The sequence below is a fragment of the Nilaparvata lugens genome, chromosome 7 (genome assembly GCF_014356525.2).
Source record: "Nilaparvata lugens isolate BPH chromosome 7, ASM1435652v1, whole genome shotgun sequence".
Taxonomy (NCBI): Eukaryota; Metazoa; Arthropoda; class Insecta; order Hemiptera; family Delphacidae; genus Nilaparvata; species Nilaparvata lugens.
Genome location: NC_052510.1, coordinates 29693286 through 29713253, shown reverse-complemented (window position 1 = coordinate 29713253; position 19968 = coordinate 29693286). Strand labels below are relative to the sequence as shown.

The following is a 19968-nucleotide window of genomic DNA, read 5'->3' as shown; positions in this document are numbered from 1 at the left end:
TTAACAACTAAAATCAAATCCTTTCAATAAACAAGATAAATCAGTGATGCTATAATAGATCAATATATTTACATACAATATGTGTTAGATGCAACAAAATTTGTAAATTATAATAATGACCTGATATTGCCTAGCCCAGTGTATAACATGATATAAGATGTGGTACAAAATGAAATCTATTCAATTGGAATAATTACTATACTAATGTAATCCAGAAATTCTCGGCACTATCCCAGCCATGAGAGCTAACCAGATACTGTCACGTTATTATTTATATTTAAATAACGATTAGCCTCCTGCTTGGCATCAGTCGGTAAAGCATGAGATTTGATATAATTATATAACTAGGTCGTGGTTTTCTAATAGTATTCAGTCTCATAAATCTTTCTAGGCCTAGGTATGGCTTCTCCTATAACTCTTGTAATTCAATAAATAATAAATATATATAAATATGATACTTATACTATAGTGTTGAGGAATAAAAAATAAATTGCACACCATGAACGTTTCATATATATATTAAACAAATAATGCAAAAAAATAAAGCGAGGCAAAAAATATATAAAGAGCGATAAAAAAAAAATATAATATAAAAATAGAACAATAATTGAAATCAATAAAATATCACAGGCTAAACTTTATATTCTAGATTTATGGCACGAATCATTACCATGCGCCTTTATCTTAAAATCATATGCATTCTGTTGCACGTAGCTGCGATATGCGCTTGCTAATACTTGTCGACTTGGACAATTCAATTAAAAATGTGTGCTTTAAGATCAGCTTGATGAATTAGCCTCTAATAATCCAAATATATATATTTTTTATCTCAGGGTGCAAGATTCGGCACCTGACGGAATAGGTAGAGCCATTCATCTAGTGAATTAGAGCTAAAAATAAGCTATTTATGAGCAATAAAATTCCTTCAAATCCTTTTTAGGTTTTTGTACCATTTAGCCAGAACAAGCTGATGCTATCTAATCTTAGTTATTATCTATTTGGCGATATTAGCCAGTTACTTTATTTTCAGACCTATTACTATTTCGGTTAGGGATTTTTATCTACCCAAATTCGATACTTTACACGCGCCCCTGGGTTTGAATTCAAAATATTTGAGAATCACAATGTTTTTAATGAAAACCCACCCTTCAATACATCGATATATACTATACTTTATTTATAAATTATACTCTCATACTTCTATCACAGTTCGCAGACATATTTGCTGCATCTCCTTTATACCTTTATCAAATACAATAACAAATTCTCCTCCTCAACACACATAAAATATCATAAATATAAACTTCTAAACGCACTCCTCCTGACAACACTTAAAACATAGTAATTTTTAAATTCGCCGCTTGCAGGGCCGCCAACCTAACTACACACATTTCATAATTCTCATAAATGATTCCTTTTAGACAATAATTTCGATTCACAAAACTTCTGGGCTTATATCTTATAGTATTTCTTAGGTCTTAATATAAATAATTTTTTATACATCAGGTACAATACTTTTCCTTTGCTAATGGCTCTTTGGTTTTTTGGTAGCTTGTATTCACTTTAGGTCTTTTCAGGTAACAAACGTGGCATAATTAAAAGTAATAAATATAAAACATATAAATAAATATACCGACATTAATAAATATGATAAATAACAATAATAAATAACAATGATAAATAACAATTTTCGGGGTAACCATACTTTTTTATAATCATATGTTTGCAGGCATTACATATTTGATTCAGGTGGCCTTGCCCAGCTGGTCACTGATTCTACAGAATTTGCTGTCGAATTTCATAATTAACCTAACTGCTGCATTTTTTTCTCTTTAAAGGTAATTTACAAATTTTAAATATACTATCCTCGCTTGTGTCCTTTTTTAGTGGATGTAGCTAATTTAATTACACATTAAAAATTATTCTTTTTCTTATTGCAGGCTTCTAACGGCTGGAAGGAATTAAAACACTGGATTGTTGCCATGCGGTCCTATGCCAAGATTAAATTTATTAAGGAAGGTTAGTAATCGGTTTGATAATAATGTTTTCCTTGATTTCTTATCATATTTATTTCAAATTCTGTGATGTGGTTTGTAGAAATTTCGTGGCTTTCCCGTATCTTTTGACTTTCTGTTTTGTAGTTATACTGCTGTAGGCCGTTCGGTTATCTGCTGTCCGGTTGTTGTTTGTTGAGACTGTCCTAATTGATAATTTTTTCATCTCAAATTTAAAGCCCTTGTATCTGGTGTATTCCTTTAAATAATTCCAAGCTTCATTTATGATAATTCCTTTTAATCCATTCTTTTCCCCATCATCCTGTAATTTTAATTCACCTTTCCTCTTATTTTCATCTAATACTCTTGATTTCGGCTCATTATAACTCATTAGGCTTGCAACAATAAACATTCTTATAATATTAAATTTCCAATTATCAATAGTAGTTTCATTTATCAATAATAATACAATATTTTCCATCTTATCCACAACACAATCTTTTATTAATATCACAGCCATTATAACAAACATTAAACACCATATCCAAACATTTATCATCTTTTCAATAGCATAATATCCAGGTACTTTCACTTTCTTAATATTATTTTTTAATTCTTCCAATCTTCTCAAACACCGTTTATCCATAATTAATCTCCCCAAGTAGTCCACTGTATTGTTGCCAATGCATGAATCCGTAATAGTTCTATCAGTTTCATTTTTAATCCAACATGAATCCATAGTAGTTTCGTAAGCAGCTCCATTTTCAATCCATTCATTCGATCCATTTTGCCGGTCACATCGCTGATTGGCCCTCTTGAAGCGTATGTGCCGCGGATGCAGGTTATCGGCTTCCTGTCTTCCTCGGTGCCGGTCCGGTGTTCTTCTCGGGCGTTTGAACCGTGCATGCGGCCTCCATCGGTGCGCGCGGTTCCTCCGTTTCTTCCGCCTCCGGGCCTTGCGATGCATCTTCTTCTTCTCCCGTATGCCGTCCTCTCCGTCCTGATGTCGGCCGTCCGGTGTCCTCGGGCGCTTGCGTCTCCGGGCCTTGCGGTGGTCGCCCCTCTTGTCCTGGATGCTGTCCTCTCGTTCTTCCATGGGGTCCTTGGTCTGCTTCGGTGGGGTACAATGATATGGGTACATAGATTCTGTGCGCGGGTGCATGGTGATATTCAAAACAGGTAGTATGGTGGCGGTCTCTTGATGTGCGGGCTGCTCTTCCTGCGGTGATGGGTCTTCGGCGGGAAACAATATACTTAAAATGGGTTGTTGCTTGCGGCTGGTTTTTGGTGCATGGTGGGCGGCGGTTTTTTGTGGTAGGCTGTCTGGTATGGGCTCCTGTGTGTCTGGTGGTGGGTTATCTTGTGTTTTTTGTTGATTTAATCCTGTTGCATGCGCTAAAGTATAATTTGTGCTTACTTGTTGAGGTGGCGGTTTATAATTTCTGTTGTAATTATTTTGTGTGTGATTATTATGTGAGTTTAATCGATCACGGCCATCATAGTGATTCTTACGATTGCTCTGCTGGGCATAGTGGTTGGTTGTGCGATTTTGAAATTTTTCATTATTCCAGTTACCATTTTGCCTGTGCTCATAGCGGCGTTCAAATTGAGGAGCAGATCGGTAGCGATCATATGATACCGGTTCATAATTTTGGCTGTTATACTGATTAAATTTTGAGTTATGTTGATTTGGTGCGTATCTCTGGTCTGAACGGTGGTTTGATATTGCCATCGCAGACTGTATGCCATATAAATGATTTATCAGCTGCTTGCAATCAGTGATGGGTTGTGTGGCGAGTGCCATTCTAACTTGATACGGTAGCTTCTTTAAAATAATACTTGCTAATGCCGATTCGTTAATGGGCTCGCTCAATTGAGAATTTTTAAACTGTAGGGCAGTGACGAAAGTGGTACATGCACCGTCTAAGTTAGGGTTGAAATCGCATGATATGATGTCCGCTAGCACGTCCAACTGTTTACTTCTGCTCCAATACTGTTCCAGGAAGACAGCTACAAACTCATCCAATGATGTAAATTCATGGGCTCTACTCCGAAAGAACATCAGGGGTTCGCCAATCAATAAATTAGTCAAACGAAGACGCCAAAAATTCCAAGAGGTAGGTGCAAGAGTTTGTACTAATTTTATCTGATCAATGAATGGTTGAGGTTGCAAATGGCGATCAGTATTATCAAATTTTCCTAGTCCTTGTAATATACTATGTACGTTGAGGTTGTCTGTTTGAATCCCTTGAGGTCGTTGTTGAATATGATTTTCTAATGCTGTTATTTTTTCCTGTGTTATCTGCCATTGACTATTCTGTGTAATTTTATTTGCGTTTATTTCTTGATTTAATTGAGTCAGAGTGGATTTTTGAATTAGTAGAGTTCCGTTTAAAGCTTTACAGGTTTCTGTATTTTGGTTGATGCTACCTTGCAGTTGGTTCATTTTTGTGGACGTATTAATCTGTTTATTTTGTATTTCTTTAATAATGTTAATATTTTTGTCAACTGTAGTTGTTAAGTTTTGATTGGCAACGGTAATTTGTTTTTGGATTTCTTGGTGGCAATCGGCCTTAATGTTATTGGTTATATCCTGAATGGGTGTAGTGATTTGTATGGTTAGGTTATCTATCCTTTCATTGAGTTCACATGTAACCGTATCCAACCTTTCCGATAATCCTGCCGTAACTTTATCCTGACTTTCTTTTTGTAGGGTTATCATTGCTTTTAATTCTTCCCTATGATTCTCTACTTTAGTTTCAATATTATCCAACCGTTGTTCTAGTGATTTTATAGCGCCTGCGGTCTCTTTCATGCCCTGTTCCACTGTTTGTTTATTTTCCTCTTTTACTGTAGCAATCTCTTTTTTAATCTCCTGCATCATATTATCCATTGTTTTTTGTAACATAATATTGAAAGTACTGCTAGTTTGTTCCATTATTACCTTTTGAAGCGGATCTAACTCTGTGATTGAAAATATACTTTGTTTGCTCAGGTGTGACTCGGCCTCCGGCGATGCGGGTTCTGCAGGCTGCTCCTCGCCCCCTTCAAAGTTGATCTCTACTATCCGTTGATTCAATGGTGTGTCAGCGGCGTCGATTCGAGTGGATGATAGAGGTTGCAGACCTGGTGGATCGAAGACTATCGACCCGACGCTTCCTGGTTCCCTTTCTCGTGGCGTATTGGCATCTACCGTGGTGGGGTTTGATGTGCTTGGAGTCGACAAAGTGGGATCTGTGCAACCGCCGTACATATATGAAACTTCAGAGTTTGCGGGAGTGTGATTCATTATGTCAAATATGATAAATGCTAATTAAACAGTGATAAAAATGATAAGCGAAAATGCTTAAAAAAGAGACACAAACCGGGACTTACAGTGAAACAGTGATGTGTAAAGTGTTTGGATACTCATACAACAAGGTATTTATACTTAAGTTTTTTATAATGCTCTAGCGCCCCCAATGTTTTGTTTTAATTTATTCTTGGCTAGTTTACAGGCTGTGACTTATTTTCCAACCGGCTTAAACACATAATATATTTTTGACTAGAAAGTAATAGCAGTTTAGGCTTATAAAATATAATCTCTCTCTATAAACATGTATTTTTTTTTTTTTTTTTTTTTTTTTACAGTACTAATAATATAAAATTTTCTTTAAAACATATAATTTCTCTTTATTTAAAGCTATTGATTCCCCAAAAAGTAATACAAATTCCCCTTCGCCAGTTTTCCTCAAAACTCGTATAAGTTATCTATAATTTTCAATATGGTTATTGACTTAATTTCAAATAATTATTCAATGAGCTTGGCTCTCATCATCAGTCCCACGTTGGTACGGCATGTCTTTATGTCACGTTATTATTTATATTTAAATAACGATTAGCCTCCTGCTTGGCATCAGTCGGTAAAGCATGAGATTTGATATAATTATATAACTAGGTCGTGGTTTTCTAATAGTATTCAGTCTCAAAAATCTTGATAGGCCTAGGTATGGCTTCTCCTATAACTCTTGTAATTCAATAAATAATAAATATATATAAATATGATACTTATACTATAGTGTTGAGGAATAAAAAATAAATTGCACACCATGAACGTTTCATACATATATTAAACAAATAATGCAAAAAATAAATCGAGGCAAAAAATATATAAAGAGCGATAAAAAAAAAATATAATATAAAAATAGAACAATAATTGAAATCAATAAAATATCACAGGCTAAACTTTATATTCTAGATTTATGGCACGAATCATTACCATGTGCCTTTATCTTAAAATCATATGCATTCTTTTGCATGTAGCTGCGATATGCGCTTGCTAATACTTGTCGACTTGGACAATTCAATTAAAAATGTGTGCTTTAAGATCAGCTTGATGAATTAGCCTCTAATAATCCAAATATATATATTTTTTATCTCAGGGTGCAAGATTCGGCACCTGACGGAATAGGTAGAGCCATTCATCTAGTGAATTAGAGCTAAAAATAAGCTATCGCAAATTATATTGCAAAAATTAAATATCATATGCATATGTTTTAATAGCCTAGATTTTGTACTTCTTTGATTTAATAGAAATTTCTGAAATATTGATCTATATTTTTCTTTCAATGAAATACCTTTAATACTAATTTTACTTGCGCAAGTATTACTCTTATTAATTTCTTAATTTATAATAAAAACCCTTTCGGCGAGCTAGCTTTGATCATCAGATTAATTCGAAGCACTAGGGCGCCCATCACTAATTCAAATTTATCACTCACGTGTCGAAAATCTTCTTGTAAGCCGCCGATGTCGATCCAACTCCATGTGGTCCGGGAATATGGTAGCCGGAATCGTCTCCTCCAAGGGGTTATAAATTTAATTAAAAATGAAAATGACTTCTGCTTCACAATAGCATCACGAAGTCTTTTAAGAAATTTAATAATTTGATTTAACTTTAACTTTTACAAAATCATTAGTAAGGTACTACGCTCTAAAATATTTGGGGTCCTCTTATGGTGGCATTTGGCTGGCGAGTGCTGGTTCTCCTTTTCAAGTTTTACAGATCCTATTTCCGACTTTCAAATTAGCATAAAATTTAAATATCTTAGTCCTCCGCCATTTAGGTTCAAATAGATCTTACAAAAAATGCCAAAATATTGCTTAGATTGTATGATTAATAATTTCTTTGCTTTCGAGCCATATCGATAACATAGACTATATAACAATTCAACATAGATTCCGAACATTTATAGAAATATATATAAATATTTTTGAATTGGCCTACAATTGCCGCCTATTAACTGCCGTTTTACTATTGGTGCATGCAAATTTTATTCGGTATTCATGCGCCTGGTACCTCTTATTTCCTGAATACATTAAATTATTTTTATTTGGTTTTTTATTTATGCTCTTTACATGCTAGCTAATATTCTATACATTAATATTAATTCCATGCTACTTAATAATTAGCCACGTGATCAGGTGTTTTTTCACATTGCACACCATCTGATTGCAATAAAGCTCTGCCAAGGGGTTTTGGTCAGATTCTACGTTTCTCGGTTTGATCGATCTCTAGGTCACCAATCCGTGAATACATGTACATAACCTCAATCTTCAAATATTTTATATAATAATCTATTTATGAGCAATAAAATTCCTTCAAATCCTTTTTAGGTTTTTGTACCATTTAGCCAGAACAAGCTGATGCTATCTAATCTTAGTTATTATCTATTTGGCAATATTAGCCAGTTACTTTATTTTCAGACCTATTACTATTTCGGTTAGGGATTTTTATCTACCCAAATTCGATACTTTACAATACTTTTTCAAATGTAGTACAAAGTTTTTTTGGGCGAGTAAAACTCTCAAATTACTTGGAAGAATATTAAAAAATAATGGAGATAAATATGTGAAGCTACGCTGACCAGCAGTAGTCAATAATCTAGGAACAGTAACCAGACCTGACTCCTCCCGTCTTGTAATAGCACAATCCGTTCTATTAATGAAATGAAAAAGTGATAGCTTCTTATAATATTATATGATGTGTTTCAGGTATATCTGTCTAATCGGTAGAACTGAAAATTCCAAAAAAGCCAATCTTTTCGAATACATTCTATTCTTTTTCAGAATAATTTTTAATATTAAATTTTGTATTGTTTTTACTGGTTTTAGAACATTTGTATATGCACCACCCCAACCCACAATACCATATTGGAGCAATGACTGTGCCAGTGCATAATACACCATCTTCATGACTTTCATAGGCAAAACAGAACATAATTTCACAAATAAATAAATAAGTTTTCTAGATCGTGTAGTAAGCTGCGACAAATGTACATCCCACTTTAAATGCTGATCAACCATTACTCCAAGATATCTGATACTGCTAACCTTCTCTATTTTATTACAATTAACTGAACACCCTAAATCTACATGACTAAGACAATTTGGAGAATGCAAAACAAGTGACATATTAACTGGCTGATTCTGTATATTCAAGGAAAAAGAGATGTATTTTGTTTTGGACAAATTCAGAGTCAGTTTTCTTCTATCAAGCCATTTTTTTACTTCTCCCAGTCCCCTAGCAGCTGAGTCATATGTGCTAGCCCAGTTTTCTTCATGAAAAATTAAAACTGCATCGTCTGCAAATGACAATATTTTCCCATTGATTAAATTAAGGTTACAAAATTCATTAATATAGATCAGGAAGAGGCAAGGTCCAATCACTGTTCCCTGCGGGATTCCCATTTTAACAGATTTATATTCACTAACAGTGTTATTGACTCTAACACATTGTTGCCTATTCTTTAAATAACTGCAAAACCATCCCAGTGCCACATCCTCAAGACCAAGGCTACGGAGACAATCAAGTAGACGATCATGGCAAACTGTATCAAAGGCTTTTGCAAGATCAAGAAAAATAGCTATTTGTCTCCTACCTACATCCAAGTTTAAGATTGTTTCTTGAACAAAAGCAGCAATTGCTTCCTGTGTTCCCATCCCCTCTCTAAAACCAAATTGATTTTTTGACAGAATATTATTCACTTCCAAAAATTTATGTAGCTGTCTCTTTACACATTTTTCAATTATTTTAGCCAAATTCGAAAGTAAACTTATAGGTCTATAGTTGGTAATTTTCCTTTTGTCTTGTGATTTGAATATTGGTTTTACTACAGTTGTTTTAAAAGAATCTGGAAAAATACCTTGTTCAAAACTTACATTAATAATGTGTTTGAGTGGAGAGGCAACAATACTTTTAACAGATTTTAAAACAGATACAGTGATGCCATCATGACCAGGCCCAGATGCACCTCTAAGACTCTCGATCGCCTCCACAACCTCAGTCTCTGTCTGATACATATTGAAAAGTAAAATAATCTTGCGGATTGTGGGGATTGTCTGGTTGCAAATCATCACCAGGCTCACTAGGAATATTTTGTACCATTTTCTCTCCTATAGAGATGAAAAAATCGTTAAAAGCATTAGCACATATATTGGGATTATCCCTAGCACTATAGACATTACCATCAATTTCAATTTCTCCCAAACACTCCTTCCTTATTTTACAACCAGCTACCTCCCTAACTACATTCCAAGTCCGTTTTACATCATTTCCAGCCTCCTCAATTGTTCTGCTATAATACAATCGTTTAGCTTCTCTAATAAGGACTGTCAATCTATTTCGATAACTTCTAAAATAGTTTCTCAGATTTAAATTGAATGGTTCCTTTTTACATTTGTTAAATAGAGCTTGCTTTCTTCTAATAGAAAATACTAAACCTTGAGTAATCCATGGCTTGATTTTTTTAAACCTCGAACTAGATTTGGCTACATTTGTAGTGGATTTTTCAATATAGCTTTGTAGAGTTGCTACAAAGTTATCTGTTGAAACATTAACATCCCTACTAGAAAATACAGACTGCCAGCCCTCAGACTGGATAAGAGACAAAAGCCTATCATAATCGAGCCTGGTGGCAACAAGTGGCAACTGAGCAGCATTGTTAGTCAAGTCTATTTCACAACGAACCCTAAGAGAAGTAACATAGTGATCAGTAATACAAGTCTTCAATACCATGGGTTCAATGTGCTTATTAGTGTGAACATTACCGAAATAATGATCTATACACGAAGGTGTTCCCTGAAATGGAACCCTTGTAAAACAATTCACATAAGATATAAGCCCATTTCGTTCAATAAATTCAAATAAGATTCAGTGTGGATGATATTTCTATTATTCAAGATATCAATATTTATATCTCCTACAAATATAATATTTTTTCCTAAATTTAAATTCGAAAGCAGCTCAGCTAAAGAGTTAACAAAGTCCTGGCAATTATCATTAGGTGATCTGTAAGCACAAACAATAACCCACTCCTCCTCAAAAATTTTCAGCTCTATCACGAGACAACTAGCCCCAACTATTGTGCATTCCCGCACATGAACATGATCATAATCTTTTTTCAAGTAAACTACTACACCCCCATTTCTATTTGTGTGATTCATTGAATAGTACTGATTAAAACCAGGTATATCACACCCTATGGGCCTAACACCTTGGTGACCCGTCTCAGATAATACAATCATGTCTATAAATGGCAATACATTAGCAAATTCTAAACAGAACTCGTCTAAATTCTTCCCAATGAATCTGATATTACTATGAATTATATCAAAATTTACACTGGGTTGATTAGAAATAATATTGTAATAATCGTTAGAGTTATTCAAACATAATGTCTCAACTTCATCGAAGATTATGTAGCAGAAGAACGCTGTAATTATTGTTATAAATGTGCTTTTGTAAATTAACACTTTATTCATCAAAAGTTTACAATATTGAACAAGATAAAAATAAAATACTACATCGATTTGGAACGTTCCTCATAAAACTCTAACTTGTTATCTTTTCCTAAACAGTTTGTTGCCAAAACACTCACCTTGACAACCGTGCTCACATGATGAGTATCCATGTTGGGCTAGCCTACATCATTATTGTAAACTGTGAATAGGGACAATTCCATTTAAACCTAAACCCTACCATGAAAACTTACCAAAATCCTGAAACCATAGTTGAGTTTTGAACAAACAGATGAATATTCTCAAAGTGAGGTAAAATTCTCTACAGCCCTAAAACTTGAAAGCTTGTTTTTTTACTGGATGAAAATTTTTCGGAATAGGTAATAAATTATGATAATAATGAAAATATACTTCATTTGTCAGAATAAAAAACATATGAGAAATAGATCACATAATGCATTTCAAATTAATAGGTTGAGTCAAATAAGAAACAAATTTCATAAAAACTCATCTTTTGAGTAGCTTAATTATGCTTCTCAACACTGATGAATTGAAAAGCCGAATTTGGAAAAGCTGAATGTACAAATGAAAAATAAAATTGGCAAAGCGTTGATTTCTCACTCTTAAAAAGAGTATTGGTAGGAGAAAAAGGGAAGATAAGGAAATACTTTAACAATTCAGTTTTGTTTGTAACAATTTACCTGCGAATTTAATGTTTTGTAGTTCTCCAATCAGAGTTGATTAACGTACCTGAAAATGAAAAAAAAATACTGTTTTTTATTCAAAATATAAATTTTATGAACATGATTATTTTGAGAAAACAGAAACGTTCTTTTATACTCTAGCCTCTGCGGCTTCGAATTCACGTAAAAATCCAATTCAAGTGAAAAGAAAACCAAGTACCGAACTAGGTGTGTGTGTGTGTGTGTGTGTGTGTGTGTGTGTGTGTGTGTGTGTGTGTGTGTGTGTGTGTGTGTGTGTGTGTGTGTTTGTGTGTGTGATTGAAAACGATTTTTTTGTTGGTGGCAGATAGGCAGAAAATCATGAGTATCAGTCGAGCGCTCGATGAGAAAGGTAGCCGTCGTTGTCTAATCGAACCGGTGCAACTGTGCTCATCTTTCTCGTAAATAACTTTCCTTTAACCTATAAAGTCAACTGAAATCATGTCGCATTGCTTTAAATGTGAAAAAAAGTTTACTGGTGATTGTGACGAAATTCGATGTAGTGAATGTGGTAAAACCTTCCACCCCACGTGTACAAGAATTGAACTAAAAAACTTCAAAAAAATGAGTGCCCAGAACAAAGCTGTGTGGAAGTGCGATGACTGTAAGTGCTCTGTAAACAAAAACACAGGTCAGTGTGACTCTTCAAATTTTCAATTATCTGAATTAATAACTATGTTAAGACAGGAGGTAGAGTCATTGAGGAAGGATATAACGTCCAAATTAGATACGTTAACCACAATAACCGATGGAATAAAAACTCGTCTTGATGATCTAGCTTCAGAACAAAACAAATTGAAACTAAAGTGTGATGATTTGGAGAAGAAAAACACGGAAACTACAAATCATGTACGCTCATTACAACAAGAAATAATTTCATTACATCAGAGAAGCAGAATCGACAATTTGGAGATAGTTGGAATCCCGGAAACCACAGGAGAAAATCTCTTAAACGTACTCGAACGCCTAAGTAAGCCTCTCAAACTAAATTTCAAAGAAGAGGACGTTTCGGTGGTGCATCGCGTTCCAACAAAAAAAGGAGACACTACAATTATTGTCAAATTCACATCACGTAGGAAAAAGGCTGCATGGCTCGCGGCGGCAAAACAGAAGAAGGGAATTAAGCTGAAGGAAATCTGCAATTCGCCGACCAACAATCAGATTTATATCAACGAACATCTTTCACCATTCTTCAAGCGTTTGTTCGGGAAGGCCAAGGAATTGAGAAATAAAAAGAAACTCATGTTTGTCTGGATCAAAGACTGTAAAATATTTGTAAAAGAGAGCGAAAAGTCGCGAACAAAAAGAATTACTTGTCATGAAGATCTAGACATATTCAACGGTGGTTGATTTTTTCCGTAATGACAAAAAAGCACAGTGCATAGGTTCATTGTCATTTGTTCTTTTATCTTTGTGATAATCAATACATTCTTTCACTTTTTTTTATTTCGGATTAATAAGTCTATTTCATTTTTCCCACCATTTTTTTCACGTTCTTCGTATAATACATCTTCTATATTATCTATTTTTTTCCATATAACTTTCTTTCTTTACTCCCCTCACTCTTCATTCTGCTTAATTTTTTTTCTCTTATATTATACAATTTCATATTACGATTTTAGTTAATTCGAGTTATATGACTAATAACAATAATTATAGCTTCGATGATTTGATAGATCTGGAATGTTACAGTACGTTTGAGAATGATGACATAGTTAATTTTTACCCCGATCAGTTTGATGATGGTTCCAATGATTTTATTAATGTTATTCATATGAATATTAGAAGCATAGGAAAGAATTTTGATGAGTTTTGTTATACTTTACAAAATTGTAAACTAAACTATGATATTCTAGTTTTATCAGAGACATGGATAAATGAGAATAAGAGCTTCGATTATAGTTTAGATGGTTTCACTGCACTAAGTAACCGGTCATCTGAATAACTGTAATGGTATATGTGTTTTTATAAAAAATTGTATATTATTCGATGAAATCACTCATGTAAATAGGGGAGCAGATACTTTTTCAATAAGATTACAAATGAATGGTTCAATTATAAATTTAATAGCAGTGTATAGATCTCCAGCCGCTGACATTGATGTTTTCTTATCTGATCTTGATGCGCAACTGAGAGACATTGATAAGACACAAGAAATTATTTTGCTGGGTGACTTGAATATCGATCTATAACAAAACAGTAAAACTTCAAATGAATATATCAGTTTAATGCAAATAAACGGTCTCAAGTCGTTCATAAACAAGCCAACACGAGTAAATGATAATTCTGAAACCTGTATTGATCACATTTTTTACAAAGGTCCGAAAATTGGGGAAGAAAACATTCTAGGAATAATTCATAAAACTTCTATAACCGATCATTTTTGTATAGCTCTCCATATTAATATAAACAAACAGGCACCTAATAAACCAAACAACTTAAATCATTACAAAGAAAAAATAAATTATTTCAAACTCATTGATTTGTTGAAGGAGGAAACATGGGCTGAAGAACTTTCTAATATGGACGCCTCTACTGACTTGGATGACATAGTTAACCGATTCGTAAAAAAGTTGTTATCTTATATAAAACTATCAACTCATCAAATAAAGTTGAAAAGTAAATCTAGACCTCTAAAGGAATGGATAAGTTCAGGCTTGGTGAATTCAATAAGAATAAGAGACAAAATGCATAATACTTTGAAAAAACAACCTTTTAATGTCACGTTGAGAGAAAATTATAGAGTCTATGGAAATTTACTAAATAAACTTATCAAATCAGCAAAAATCGACTTTTATAAGAACAAATTAAAATCATGTGAAGGGAACAATAAAAAGGTATGGAACTGCATTCAAGAAATATTAAACAGTAAACGCCAAAAAGTTCTGCCTGGTATTGATCCTGAACTACTAAATAATTATTTTTCAGATGTGGGAAAGTCTTACGCGAAGAGAGTCTTCAAAGAAAATGAAAATCTTCCTTATCTGGAAACCACTGCTGTTTCTAATTTCCGCCTTGTGAACTCTTTTTTTATGCATCCTACAAGTTCACAAGAAGTTATAAAACAAATAAATAATTTAAAAAATGGTGCATCCTCTGGGTTTGATAATTTAAGTAGTTTTTGTTTAAAAAGAATAGCAACTTTTATAGCTCAGCCCCTGAAATTAATTTTTAATAGATGTATGGAAACTGGACATTTCCCAAGTCACTTTAAAATTGCAAACATAATCCCATTGCATAAATCTGGGGACAAGAAGAATCCAATTATCGTCCAATAAGTCTCATAAGTAATTTATCCAAAGTTTTTGAAAAATAATAAAAGAACAGGTTGTCTCATATTCAAAAAAGTTCAATTTAATAAACCAGTAGCAATATGCCTTCCAAGAAAATAAGAGTACTGAGGATGCCATGACTGAACTTGTAAAAGAAATAACATCTAATTTCAACACAAACAAAAAATCTTTGGCTGTGTTTCTGGGCTTAGCCAAAGCATTTGATACTGTCCCACATATCAACCTGCTTGAAAAACTTGAAAAATATGGATTTCGTGGTCCGGTCTTGAAGCTCATTGCTGGTTATTTGGGGAACAGAATACAAATTATAACTCTGAATGGAAAAGAGAGCAAAGTAACTTTAACAGGATTCGGCTTACCCCAGGGTACAGTTCTTTCTCCGATTTTATTTTTAGTTTATATAAATGATCTATTAAGTCTTCCTATCAAGGGATGTAGAGTTTTGTCATATGCTGATGATACTGCATTGGTTTTTACGGGGACTTCATGGGACAACGTGATATCCTTAACCAACATCGGACTAGCTGGTATGAGAGTGTGGCTTGTTAGAAATGCGTTGACACTAAATTACTCGAAGAGCGTTTATATGACTTTTTCACCAAACTCAAGAACTCAACCCGATGATATCACACTTCAATTAAAGGCAGTAAGAGTACACAATGTAAATTGCCTGTATGGCAAGAACGGTAGCAATCGTAATCAACTGCCTTGCCCTTGTCCCGTTTTAGAAAACGTGACCAAAACAAAGTATTTAGGTGTCACTCTGGACCCTCATTTAAGATGGAATGAGCATATAAATAGTATGTGTAGCAAAATGAAATTTATGATCCACAAATTTAATAATTTGAGCTTACTCAAAGACAAAGGTCTAAGTAGAATGGTATACCTAGCATATGCTCAGTCAGTCTTCCAGTATGGAATAAGGGTGTGGGGTGGCGCTTTCAATGCACATTTTAAAAAATTGAATGTTATTCAAAAGGGTATTCTCAAGGCAGCCTTGGGAGTGCCCAGACGATACCCTAGTCACCAACTTTTTCTGGAATTTGGAGTTATGACAGTCAGACAGCTATATATTAGAAATCTAATTAAATATATCAGCAATCATACAGATATCTTTACACTGCATCAAACTAATTATATTTTCAGATCTGCAAACAGATATATTGTTCCTCGAACTGACTTAACTATAATATGCAGAAGACAATTCAACTACATAGTAAATAAACTAATAAATATTATTCCAGAACATTTTATAAAAATAAAACCCTCTAAAGCACTTAAAACAAAAATTGAGAACTGGATCAAGACCGAAAATGTTGTAGTCAAACTATTTCAACTCTTTATTATCATGTTTTATTCAAATTATTTCCCCCTTTACTATCTGAAAGTTGTCTATCAAACTATGATTTTGTTACTTTGTCTTATCGTTTGTAAGTATTGAGATGTGACCTGGTTTCCATAGTTTTATTTATTCAAAATATAAATTTTATGAACATGATTATTTTGAGAAAACAGAAACGTTCTTTTATACTCTAGCCTCTGCGGCTTCGAATTCACGTAAAAATCCAATTCAAGTGAAAAGAAAACCAAGTACCGAACTAGGTGTGTGTGTGTGTGTGTGTGTGTGTGTGTGTGTGTGTGTGTGTGTGTGTTTGTGTGTGTGATTGAAAATGATTTTTTGTTGGTGGCAGATAGGCAGAAAATCAAAAAGGTTGCATGCCATCGGTTGAGATTTATGATACAACTCAACTAACTCCGCACTTCTGAACAAATTATCTTCAACTCGTATTAAACTAAACCACCTCGAAGGGTATTGGTTTGAAGTCACTTGAACTATTTCTACCGTACATTATAAGTACTGCAGTTGAGAGAATTGAATAAATGAATTTAGCTCGTAGATTGCCGCACCATACAGAAACAATACATTGAAAACTACACACATAAATTCATCACATTATTCTGTTTCTCCAGTTAGTTGCAAATAGCTCACCAAATGAGATGATTATTTAAAAGGTTATGAAATAAGTTGTTCAGTTCAACTTTTCTCTACAATCCAAAACGTGATCTATATAATGCAATCCGTCTGCTCTCGTACAATCGATCTTGTCATAAAAACTGGGAGATCTTTACCCAATAGTAATATTCTGCACTAACGTAGTGGTCAATCAGATTAGAAAAATAAAGTTGAACAACTAGCAAATCGGATGATGGCGATGATGACATTTGGATACTTGTACCAGCACAGACACCCACGCTAAGCTACTCAACTACTATTCGTTTCGTTCAAGGCTAACGAATAGACCGACTGAACCTGACATTACAGCTGGTCTCACCGGCTCAGGAACTGCACTGAACGATAGTTTTCCAATGAAATGCTCCAACGCGTTCATTGATCGATGCTACTAGTCACGTTGCAAACATTGGTTAACAGTTTTCACGGTCCACGAAAATAGTAGTGGTACGCGCTTTTAATTAGTATTCATAATTTTCACAAGTAGCATAGGAATAGTGTATTTCATTGCCTGTTATAACAAAACTGCGCTATTATAATAAGTATACGTAGGCAAAGTATGTGAAGTCGATAGTCGATTAGTATATGAATCGATAAATAGAAAGCAAATGATAGAATACTTCATGATAAGTTAGTAGGTAAACCCACTTTATCACTGGCAATTTTTCATTGAGTATGATACTTGTGAATCTATGAAAAATTGATGAGGAAACATAGATGATGAGTGAAGAGAAGAGAATCGAACCCAGAAGCTAAAGAGCCGAAACCTGACCGTTCTGTTCGTAACCATATTCTTAAAGAGAACATGGAAACTTGACACATTTTTCCATATTCACGTAAAATTAGAATAACGAAATACGTAGAAAATAATATATAATGATTTTCTTTATTGAATTTTTAGGAATCTTCAAATATTCCATCAAGAGCCTTATCGAAACAATTATGATATTTTCAAACGAGAAGAGAAATAATACATTTATTTCCGCATAGTGAGTTTCAAGATTTATAATCGCGATTAATATTATAATAATCCAAGCTAACAAAAACCTAACAGATCATTTCTCTCCTGAAACAATGAAGAGCTGTAGACTACATCAAGTTCTCTACAAATGAATTCTTATTCAATAAAGAATCAATAATACAAACTCAATATGAATAGTGATAGATATACTCCCATGTTATAGTAGTAGATTTTAGTTATCAATGTCAATAGTCTACAATTGTATCAAATGTAACTCTAGTTTCGGAATAATAAATTACAGAAACTTAAACAATGCACATCATAGATGGGACAACAAGAAGCTGACAATGTCCAATAAATGTCTGAATAGATGGAGATAAGATGATTTATAGATGTGGTTCAAGATCGCAGCTGCCAGCACAATAAGAGGAGCGTCGAGATGCACTTATAAATTTATGAGTCTCTTCTAAACGGGGTGGTTTGGGATATTAAATTGCTTCAAGAGTGTTGGGCAGTAGAGTGGGAGTGGAAAAGGGTACTGAGAGTGTTAACACTAAGCAATTATTCGAAAATTTAATGGTTGCATAAAAGGTGCATTGCTTTATTTTCGTACAAGAGAGTAGCCTAAAAAGGACAATAGTAGGTTGCAAATGTCATGGTTATTGGAGTTGAGCAAGGTGCATTCATGAATAGAAAATCAGTGCAAAGAACGCTCCAGGATGCAATGAACTCATCGGTTACACTCAACTCAAGTAGTGAAACGTAATGTGCAGTAAGCTCAAAATACTAAAGTCTGATATCCTCAAGGTAATTAAAAAAAAGTTTCGTTGAATGCAGCAGTGACAGAATCAAATAAAAATTAATATCCTAGCATGAATGTTTGTATCGAAAACTTTTTGACATTTTATTCTAGCCTCATGAGCCAACAAAACGTTATTTCAGGAATGAGAGTTATTCCAACCAGATTAACTACCAATAGGGTCCATAGAAGGATTAGCACAGCACAGACAATTTCATTGAGTGAATCGAATTGATTTAATAGCAGTGTAAATAACAATAACGGTGAAACAAACATAAAACATTCGATTTGGATGAAATGCTAGCAGCAAATGATGAAATTAGTGTACCAGACGTGCACTTCAATTTGTAAGCTCAGAACATTATAACTGCAGCACGTGAACTCAATAATTCGCCATAAAGAAGGAGATCATAATAGAAGATTGGAAGGAAAGAAAAGAGAGAAGGAAGGAGTATGAGTGTTATGTATTTGAACGTGCATCGTGTTATGATTTGCAGCGAGAGTCGTTAATCCAACTGAAAATGCACGAGTCGATATGGAAGAAAGAAGGTTAACATTTCTGCTGATTGGGTTAAAGTTTAAACTACTCTACAAATCTGCTTCACATTCAACCTTTAGACTGTTTATGGAGTTTTTATTTTCCTAGTACGGCAGTGCATTGTTTCTTTTTCCTACTTTCTTGGATGAAGCCCCAGAATACCTAGCGGCCTTTCATTGATCATGTGGATTGATACATTAATAGAACATGCGAATACTATTTGAGAAAAATAAACTACTATGATTGATACAGTTTTATAGAACATGCTAATACTATTTGAGAAAAATACATTTGTAATATCGACAATTCCAATCATTCAGATTTTAATTCCCAAATCACCATAGATTCTGATTCATCAATAGAATAGAGATTAAATTATTTGGCCTATAAAAAAAAATTAAAATTTATATCCCGACATCATTAAATGAAGTCACATTAGGCACGCGCAGGAATTCTTATCGTATATTTTTTCCAGTTCCCATGACATTGAATCATTTTCTGTTTCTCCTATCTGCAGCTCTAACTATTGGAATAGTTTGAATGAAATCATAAATTTTCGAATTGGAATAGTTTGAATGAAATCATAAATTTTCGAATTCATCTTGACTCAGAGCAAGAATCGAGGGAACTACGAATTGGGGAACCAATTACAACAATCGGTGATTGAAAAAAACAGAAATCAAACTGTTCTCACTCCAGCCATCCATCACTGAAGCCTGCCTATTGCCTCGGGTGTCAAATCAATACAAACCGGGTATCGCGAGAGGAGAAGAGCAGGCTGGATGCAAGATGATGAGAGAGAAGAGATACGCAAAAAAGGAAGAAAAAGGAAGGCGGTAAAGAAGGAAAGCAAGATAGAAAGAGTACAAGGA

At 34.0% G+C, this 19968-nt stretch overlaps 2 protein-coding genes across 3 annotated transcripts in view; both read right to left on the bottom strand.

Moving 5' to 3' along the window:
* LOC111045510 (neurobeachin-like protein 1) overlaps positions 1 to 19968 on the bottom strand; it is a 400901-nt gene that overhangs the window by 102125 nt on the left and 278808 nt on the right. The window lies entirely within an intron of this gene.
* LOC111045509 (cuticle protein 7) overlaps positions 1 to 19968 on the bottom strand; it is a 62140-nt gene that overhangs the window by 36237 nt on the left and 5935 nt on the right. The window lies entirely within an intron of this gene.